The sequence below is a fragment of the Rattus rattus genome, chromosome 10 (genome assembly GCF_011064425.1).
Source record: "Rattus rattus isolate New Zealand chromosome 10, Rrattus_CSIRO_v1, whole genome shotgun sequence".
In the NCBI taxonomy this organism is placed as follows: Eukaryota; Metazoa; Chordata; class Mammalia; order Rodentia; family Muridae; genus Rattus; species Rattus rattus.
The window spans coordinates 58,586,681-58,596,776 of record NC_046163.1 but is presented as its reverse complement, the minus strand read 5'-3'; positions in this window follow the sequence as shown (position 1 = coordinate 58,596,776).

The window sequence follows — 10,096 nt, the reverse complement described above, 5'->3', positions numbered from 1 at the left end:
TGCTTCTTTAAGAGGGAGTTTTTGGTGTCTGAACCCCTGTGTGACTATGGGCACCAGTGCTGGGAGGTGGTGAGTCCTTACTGGAAAGCAAGGAGTAAGTGAGAAGGGATATCGGAAGGTGCCCCATCTCCGGGACTCAGAACTACACAAGAGAATGAAGACTCTGTCAGCTCACTACCATATTAAAACCGAAATGGCTCCAGAGGACAAGGTCTGATGGAAACTTTCTCGGCTTGTGGTTTGTCTGTTACCTGAAGAGAAGATAAAGTGTTCAGGGGCAGGCAGATTGTGGGGCCACACCCTGGACCTCATAAGAAGGGGGAACTATTTCTTTGGGGGTGGTGTTCTTCAACTGGCAACTCTTAGGAGGGTCACAGGATCCAAATATGTGAGGCAGGTTACACTGGAGAGACAGGAAAAGGGGTGCACAGGGCCTCGCACACAGAGCTTGGCTTTCTAGAAAGTACCACAGAGAGTGCAACTAGACAACAGCACACTCTTCACTTAGTCTGAAATTGTGTTTTGATTTTGAAGACTCAAAAATGTAAGGAAAGGCTGTGTATTTCCTTCCCCTGTCCCAGCTCTTGATGGTGGTGACCTGCAAGGTGACCTCTCAGTCTCTTAGCGGGGCCTCCTACACCCACAAGGACCCTGATTTCCTGGGGATGTCATCCCAGATCCTTGGGGGAGAAATGTCCCCTTCGTTGTTTCAAACTGGATCGCCCATTTGAATGGTCAAGGCCTAAAGAGAGCCGCAACAGCAGCAAGCTCAGCTAAACAGGAAAGGGGCGCCTCCCAGTGTTTCTGTAGAGATTGAACCAAAGGGTGCTGGCGCCCTCTAGTGGCAAAGAAGCTGCTTCCTGTCTGCCCAAGGACAAACAGGTTGTGCCTCTCCCAAGGGTCCTGGACCGCCACCCTCTTCCAGGATTAGAAGGAGAAAAATGTATGCTGCTCGGGCCTCATGAACTTTGGTGGTCTTAGGATTCGTCGCTACTGTGTGAGGTAATGTGTGTGTTTTCACAAGAATCGCCTTCCAGCATCGCAGACTCGGGCCCCTGCATTATTTGTCAGAGAGGTAAAGACCTCTAGAGCTCCATTCATAATCCTGTAACATATGACCTGTAGACCTACTGTGAGGACCATATTACCGAAGTTCTCAAGGTTATTCTCCGGGGGCTCACACAGTTTTAGGACAGCTCTTCGGGGGAAGTAAAGAACAGATCCCTCACAAGCCAAGGAATTTGTGTGAACCACCCACACACTCCCGTGCAGAGCTCATACACCCGCTGGCTAAACTGTCCTCCCGGCTGAGGATGCCAACTCTGTTAGCTTAAGTCAGAGAGAAACCGTGCATACACAGTGGGGATGGAATTGCAGAAAAGAATGGCCAAGGACCTGTTTAACATTTGAAAGGGACACCGGGGTCTTATTAAAGCTTAAGGAGCAAAGACAACACCTCATATTCACTAAGATGGCTTTTGGGGTAAAAATTGAAAGCTGCTGCCTGTTGAGGAAGCCAATATGGCTACTCCTGAAGCTGTAAGGCGCAGCTATTCCATTTCCCAGGCTGGAACGGCAAGAGTTGAGAGCTCGGTCTCAAATATCAGCTCATGCAACCTCACAGCAGTGTTGATTACAGTGTATAAGACATGGCGACTCAACTGTCCACCAGTGGGAGAGCAGGATAGTGTAGCCGCACAATGGAAGACTATTCAGCTTAAAAAGAAAAAAGAAAAGATAAAGTTCCAATCCATGCTACATGTAGCAACCCTGAACACAATATGCTAATGAAATGAACCAGACACAAGCAGGGCTCATCACTAAAAATCATGTAGAGAGTGGTATGGTGGTTGCCAAGGTCTGGAGGAAAAGGGGGGAAGCGGGGCTTCAAATAGTTCCTTGCCCAGTTTTTATTTTCCAGAATTTTGATTACCCCAAAGTCAATTATAGCTCGCCCCTCACACATCGAAACACACACACACACACACACACACACACACACACACACACACAGAGAGAGAGAGAGAGAGAGAGAGAGAGAGAGAGAGAGAGAGAGAGAGAGAAGAGAGAGAGGGGGGCACCAGTAATAAGTTTATATGTTTAAATGATTCTCCATTCTGAGAAACATGACAAAATCTTCCACTGTCCTACCCTGTGCAGCCGAGACATTTCCTTTTTCACACTGTATATACTAATACATAGTGCTGTGATGCTTTGCAAATGCTTGGCCCAGGGAGTGGCACTTTTAGAGGGTGTGGCCCTGTTGGAGTAGGTGTGGCCCTGTTGGAGTAGGTGTGGCCCTGTTGGAGTAGGTGTGTCACTGTGGGTGTGGGCTTCCAGAACCTCATCCTAGCTGCCTGGAAACCAGTATTCTACTAGCAGCCTTTAGATGAAGATGTAGAACTCTCAGCTCCTCCTGCACCATGCCTGCCTGGATGCTGCCATGCTCCCGCCTTGATGATAATGGACTGACCTGTAAGCCAGCCCCATTTAAATGAGAGTTTAATTCATCACATCCTTATAAGAGTTGCCTTGGACATGGTGTCTGTTCACAGCGGCAAAACCCTAAGACAGCAGCCTTCTCAGCTCTATCGGCCCAGTGCTGCAGTGCTTGTGTTCCAGGATGCTTATTTTTCTTGCCAATGACCTCAAATGTTAATGATAGAAAGAAGGCACCAGCGTGCAAACAGGCAAAGACGGATTAGCTCTGATCCCATGGGCCAATGCTGTACAGCACACGGGAAGAGAAAGAGGTGTGCACATGGTTCAATACTGTTCACAGTTCATGGAAAGCCACATGATACTGTATCACCCGTGGGTGCAATTGAACCTGTATTCTCTGAAAGAGCAGCGAGGGCTTGTAACCATCCAGCCATTTCTCCACCTCAGGGGCAGGGAACTCAAGGAATTCTCTGTACTCTGTGCTCAATTATCCTGTGACCCTGAAAGTGTCCTAAAATCTTTAACCTTTCAAAAAGTTCTAGAAGAGGATAGAGGCAATTGTGTCACTCCATGAATGACAGTCATGGTGACTGCCTAAGAATGGGTAAACGGTGATAAATCTTATTTCCTGTGCATTTTACTACAGTTAAACAGATAGATAGAATAGTCAGGTGTGGTGGTGCATCCCTGAAATCTAAGCAAGTGGGAAGTGGGAGAAGGAGGAGGAGGAGGAAAAAGAGGAGAAAGAGGAGGAGAAGAGGGAGGGAGGGAGGGAGGGAGGGAGGGGGGCAATAAAGCCAATGAAGTACAGAAAGAATGAGTGCTGGTTAGAGTGGAGTCATAAATAAACAGGAGAAAAATGAGTCAGAATTGGATAGTAATTTAGGGACCAGAAACAAATGCACATTCAGAAATGCCATAAATGAAGTTACAGGAATAGTTCTTTTAATATATTTTAAAGCGGTTTATGTTAACAAAATAAAACATTTGAATTTTTTTTTAAAAAAGTGCAACTGAGAGAATGATTTTCAGGCAAAGTCAGAAACCATGAGCAGGCACGGGTGAGGAAAATCAGAGGCTGACAAACACTCTTTAGCTCTGGCAGGAACATCCTGGTACCCTGGAGGGGCAAGTCAGGGATGGAGGGATGTGTGTAAAAATGGAAGGAACTCAGCCCTGAGACCCAGGAGGATCTGTTACTGTTTGTTCTGCCTGCCTACCTGTCTCTCTGCCTGTGTATCGTCTATTTATCAATCTATCATTCATCCATCTAATCTATATTAAAATATTTTATTTATTCTTTGATAATTTTATACATGTATACAATGTATTTTGACCAGGTCTGCTCCCCCTGCCCCACACCACCCTTACGCCTGCCACCCCCTCACCTAACAGCATCCCCCTCCCAACTTCATTTTCTCTTTCTTTTCTAATTCTTGTCTCTCAGCTCTTGTTCTTAGCCCTCGGAGGTGGGGAGATGGGACCATTTTACGTTTTGGGAGGTTCTTGTTTAAGTGACTTGGTCCAATCTTTGTTCAAAGCGGGTCTTAAAAAGAAGTAGTGTAGGAACGACTCTAGACGACTCAGGAGGAGCCTGGTGAAAGTTAGGCTAAGCAAAGAACCCTTGCCAATACCATCTAACCCATACACACTCACACCTCTGCTGGCAAAATGTCCCAAGAATCTGCAGCTCGTTCTCTTTAATGATCTCACAGGTAATCTTTGTCTTTTCTGAGGCAGACTGGGGTTTTGGCCAGAAGTTACTCAGAACCAACTATTAGGAAGTAGGAAAATGAAACTGATTTCCCCTCGTTGGGGTTATACGTTGAGTCAGACAGCAATTTTAACAGAAGGAATCCAAAAGGGCACTGGGCACCGCCCACCCCGGGCACCACCCACCCCGAGCACCGCCCCCTGCCCGCCCCCCAGTGATTAAACAGAGAATACAATAGGTTGATTGTTTTGTGAGTTTTATCTCACATTCTCAGCATTCACACATCCCCGGTAATTCTGAAACCAGTTTGTGTGAGCCGTTACCTTGTGCCAGAAACAGCTTTTTAGCCCGAGGATAAGCGTGGGTACCAAAAGCCTATATATCACTTAGATAACCCTTCTAAGAGGGCAACTTCTGCTGCATAGACTTCCAACTAGACCCAGGCCTTTATTTTTGGTGCCCACTAAAGCCACTCTCTCATCATTTCCCCCACTGCTCCTATAATCCAGGGACGGAATTTCACGGGCATCACAAGAGGGCCTGCTTTCCCGTAAAAGCACTCTCCTATTCTTCCCGGCTGCCGGCTGCCTTGCCTTCTTTCAAGCGTCTAGAGGTCTACACTTTGTTTTAATAATGAATTGTAAGATGAACCACTTTCAGGCTGCATCCATCACAATGAGGTCACATAGAGAAAGAAGTGACAGTGCAGGAAGAGACAAGTGATTTTCGTGGACTGATGGACACCCTCCCAAGGGTTATACTGTCAGCCTAGGCTGAGGAAGCAGGCGACCCGGGAGGAACTCAAAGAAAAAAATAAGACTTTTTTTGTATGTCATTGAGAGCAAGCATTTTCATCTCCAAGAGCATTCTGGATGGATTAAAGAAAAACATAGGGGGTTGGGGATTTAGCTCAGTGGTAGAGCGTTTGCCTAGGGAGCGCAAGGCCCTGGGTTCGGTTCCCAGCTCCGGGAAAAAAAAAAAAAAAAAAAAGAAAGAAAAACATAGAAGTGTGTGCGCACACACACACACACACACGCACATGCACACACAATGTTAATGAAATAACATTTCCTAGATTCCTAGCTTGACAAAAACTCTTTCACCTTAGACGGCATGGGTGAGAGAAACAGGAGATAAATAAAAAGAAAAAAATGAAGACTTAAAATTTTTATTGGTCAAGTTTAAGATACCACATATTTACAGTGGGAAATAAAAAAAGAAGGAAGACCCCCTAACCCAGTAATGTCATGCCACAGTCCTGTCTGTGTTCTGGGTATCCCTTGCAGTCAGTCTCTATAGGGATCGCTGTGGTAATGTCTTTCACGTAGATTATGTCCAATGTCAAATGTCACATAAATGGGATTGTCCTATTCTGCTTAGTTATTGGTGCCAGGGCCTTGTTTTTACTTCTCTTTTGTATTAGAGTTTTAGGTCACAGTGTACCCTGCCAATGACTAGAAGAGACACACATGGAAATGAAGCTTCTACTACCTGTAGGTACATGTGCTTGGAGGCTATACATGGTCAAGCGGGAGAGGGTGGAGAAGGGAGGGGAGGAGTTGACTCCCATAGGACAAAGACTTTGAAGAAGGTGTTCAAAATACCAATAAACGGGTACCTCATAAGGACGCTCAAGGGAGAAGGTTTGAGCTTCATTTTTTGTTTATCTGTGTGTGCACACAAGGCCATGGGATTATTCGTATGTTTTTTTTTTCTAAGTACTTTATATCTTCAACATTTACATTTAGATTTATGGGATGAGGAACAAGATTCATTTTGCTTATATATTTATCCAATCATTTCACCACCATTTGTCAAGATTTCCTTGGGGTCGAAGAGATGGCTTAACAGTTAAGAGCAGGGATTGGGGATTTAGCTCAGTGGTAGGGCGCTTGCCTAGCAAGTCGAGGCCCTGGGTTCGGTCCCCAGCTCCTAAAAAAAAAAAAAAAAAAAAAAAAAAAAAAAAAAAAACAGTTAAGAGCAATGGCTACTTTTTTCCGGGAACCTGGGTTCAATTCTCAGCACCAAAACTGCAGCTCACAATTGTCGGTATCTCCACTTCCGGGGGGGGGTCTGACGCCCTCTGTTGGCCTCCACAGGCACTGCATGCACGTGGTACACAGACAAAAATGCAGGCAAAACACTAATGCACAAAAAGTGAAATCAAATTCTTAAAAAAAAAAAAAAAAGACTTCCTTTTATCTATCAAATATTCTCAGCCTCTTAGGCAAAAAGCAACTGGCTATCTCTCTACAATTTCTCTATTCTCTTACTTGCCTTTTGTAGGATGTCATTATACAGGTGAAGGCAGGTATAGGATAGAACAAAGCCTGTCATTGGACGAGAAGGAAGGATGGGCGGGAGAAAAGTATTAGAGAGGAGGAGGAGACTGGAGTGGAGAGAGAGGAGCAGCGGAGAGAACATGGAGGCGGATGTTAGATCCCTCTCTGCACATTTACAGGTTGTTATGAATGTTCTTAAGGGATGGATGTGTACAGGGCTTTGCATGTCTAGGTGGACAATTGTATCTTATCAATTGGATCAAGGTTATTGTGTGTTCTTTCATGTGGCGATTTAATTGAATTCAAGAGAGTGTGTGGTGGCTGGAGACACTGGGCCACCATGGAATTGGGATGTGTATGTCTGGCATGGTGGCAGCCTGCCTTGGGAACTGGATGGGTAGAGAGATTGTTGCCGGGCTCAGAGAGTAGCCATCGGCAGTGTGATATGGGATGGAGCAAAGTGGGTGAGAGGCTTTGCTGACTGAGATGAGGATATCTAACAGATATCATGGGGCACCAAGGTGCCGGACTTAGTGAGGGATAAAAGACAGCATTTTTTTTTTTTTATAATTTTACAGCAACAGCCTTTAGCCCAATTATCTACTGCCCCTGATTACCACAGCTTTGCAGATGTCTAGCAACCAGGCTGTGAGTCTCCCAACTATTGCAAAACAATTTTGGCCATTGAGATGTTATATGTTTCTGTTAAAATTTTCTTTTTCTTTTCTTTCCTTTTCTTTTTTTTTTTTTTTTTTTTTTTTTTTGAGATAGGTCTTGCTATACAACCCTAGCTGGCCTGAAACAAGGTAGCTAAACCAGGCTGGTCTCCATCCCGCAGATTTCCTGGCTCCTTAAGACTTAAGGTATGTACCACACCTAGAGCCTGTTCAACATTTATAACTGACTTGTCATTTTCCACCAAAAAATTTAATTGGGATGATAATGGATTTATAGATAAAGGATTGACATTTTTCAATATGTTTATGCATGGTGTTTTTTAAATTAAGATCTATGTCCGTGTGTGTATGTGTGTGTGTGTGTGTGTGTGTGTGTGTGTGTGTGTGTAGAGAGAGAGACACACAGAGAGACAGAGAGACAGAGACAGAGAGAGACACACAGAGAGACTGTTTTTCATCAAATCCTAAGAGGACTGCTATGCTTCTTAACCTGTGTCTTTTTCGATTTCCTTCCTTAATGCGAGGTTTTGCTTCACACGTGCAGAAGCTTTCTGGTTTGGTCCATGTACCAATAAATAGTACAGCTGCATCTTCCTGAAGAATTCTCTCTCTCACCATTCTCCTCTTTGTAACGTAGTGATTCGTGTTGGGGCAGCCACGGATTTGAGAGAGAATTATGAGCCTATTTGAGGGGTTTTCCCTCTGCAGCTGGCTTCGTTTTAACCCTGGCTCTGGTAGTGCTTCAGACGCTCTGGAAGCCTCCAGCTACTTCTGTGGACCCCGGAGCCAACAGAGCTGTGACCAGTGTTACCTCCCTCACCCACAAGCTGCCGCAGACAGTCTGTATTCCCTGAGGAGAGCTGTAAAGGAGACCTCGATTCCCTTCCTCTGGAGTCAGACACTCTCCTGTTCCTTCCTGGTTCGGGTTGTTATAGGTTGCTTGAAAGTGATAGGTTTTTGCGATATTTTGTCCGGGGTCGATTGATGTTGTCTGTGGGAGAATAAATGTAAACTCCTCTGCCACTGCTGAGACTGTAAACCCCCTTAGTTATAGGAAGGGCTTTATCTAGACTCAAAACTACGTTAAAAATGAAACTATCTGTTTGGAAAATGGGGAAGAGAGAGTGAAAGGCGGTGGCTTATAACACAGTTGCACCAACCCTATAGATCTGAGAGTTGCAGGGTACGGCAGCCGTGGGGGAGGAGCACTTATCGATGGAATTCGTCCAGCGTCGAGTCTCTGGCTTGGAATTGCTGGTGGTAAGCACTCCTGGGGGTCTATGGGTTTGTGCCCAAAGATGAGTGCATTGGTCATACAGCTCTTAGTGTGTGCTCCTTGCTGTGTGAGGGAACCTGCACTCATTAGCTACCTCCTATCTTCCTTCGAGCTGGAGAATAGAGGTCTAACTCGGGAAGGCAGAACTGGGGGCCATGCTGACGTGATGTCACAGCTCTGTTACCTGCACACTGGCAAGGTCCCGGTTGTGTATAAGCGAGGAGTTTCGGTTTCCTTTCTGTTGTTTCGAGCAAACACTCTGAAGATGAGTGGAGAGGAGAGGGTCTGTTTGCCTTACAGGCATCCAGGAAAGTCAGGGCAGGAAACGAAGGGGTAACTCACAGCAGAAGCTATGGAAGGAGGCTGCTTATGAGTTGGGGCGTTGAGCCCCACCCATCTAGGTGCTGAAGATAGGGTTAGTCAATTAGGCCTATGGCATGAAGCCTCCAGGAAAACCTAATCTGCCTTCAGAAGCCCTAAGCTAGAGTCTGGGTAGGACACATCTCTGTGTATGAGAAGCCTTTTAGTCCCTAACACTAGGAGAAAGTAAAAAAATCCATGAATTGCACAATCCAGAGAGCTTCCAGGCTGGCAAATGTTTGCTTGTGTCAGGGGCACGGTGCAGGGACAAAGAGGCTCACGGACTCAGGACCACAGCAGGCCTATTGCCCATCCTTACCTGGCTGCTCAGCTCTATCCTATGGAATCTATAGGTCATATCTTCTCTGCATGAAGCCAGGAGGCAATGTAGTGGTCACCCTGTATTCAATCCCTAGGAGGCCAGAGGAACCCCCCAATTGAACCCAAAAGGTGAAATTATCAAAGACTAGAAATTGTCTCTGAAGGAGGGATAAGTTTCAGTGGACCAAGTTCTTAGTTTGTGAGATCTGCCCTCACTCCAGGTAGCTAATGTCAGAACTGAATTCAAGTGTACACTATCACAATTGCTGGTGTCTAGAAGGCCAGATAATTGGTTGTTGGTGTGAAACCCACACCCAACAAACATTTGGTGTTAAAGTGTTCTGAGTAGAAGTGAGGCCTAGTGAGAGAAAGTCTAGTCACTGAAGACCTTGAGGGAGACGCTGGAATATCAGCCACTTCCTCTCTCTTTGCAGCCAGGCCACCGTGAGTGGAGCAGGTTTCTTCTATCCCACATCTTGGCCATTGATAGTCTGTATCACTATAGGCTCAAGGGCAAGTGACCATGGACTCAACCTTCTGATATCATGAACCTAAAACAACTGTCCTCCTTCGAAGTTCATCATCCCAGGCCTTTTCTCTCAGCCCCAGGAAGCTGGTTAGCACACGTGGAAAGTTTGTAAACCCAAACAGTTTGAGAATGGCCGGTTTAGATGATTGAAATGGTAAGAACAGACTCCTCAACAGAACTCAAGTCCTCTCCAGACAGTAAGCCTGCTACGGTCTTGATCTTGGGCTGCCCAGCCTCCAGAACAAACTTCATTGTTATGCTACCTGCCTCTGGTGGTTTGTTATAACAGCCTGAACGGACTGAGACGGTGGCTTGTGTGTGTTAGTTGTGAGTCCTGTTCAGTAAAGAAGCCTCCATTGCAGTACAACCGGGCTTTCTCAAGTGTGGTGAGCGTCCCCGAGGTCCAGAACTTCTGGCCACAACTTGTATGTGGCTGCTGGTGCTCTCATTGATATGAGTCACCTGTGTTGGACAGAGTAGAAAAGGATGGTGGCC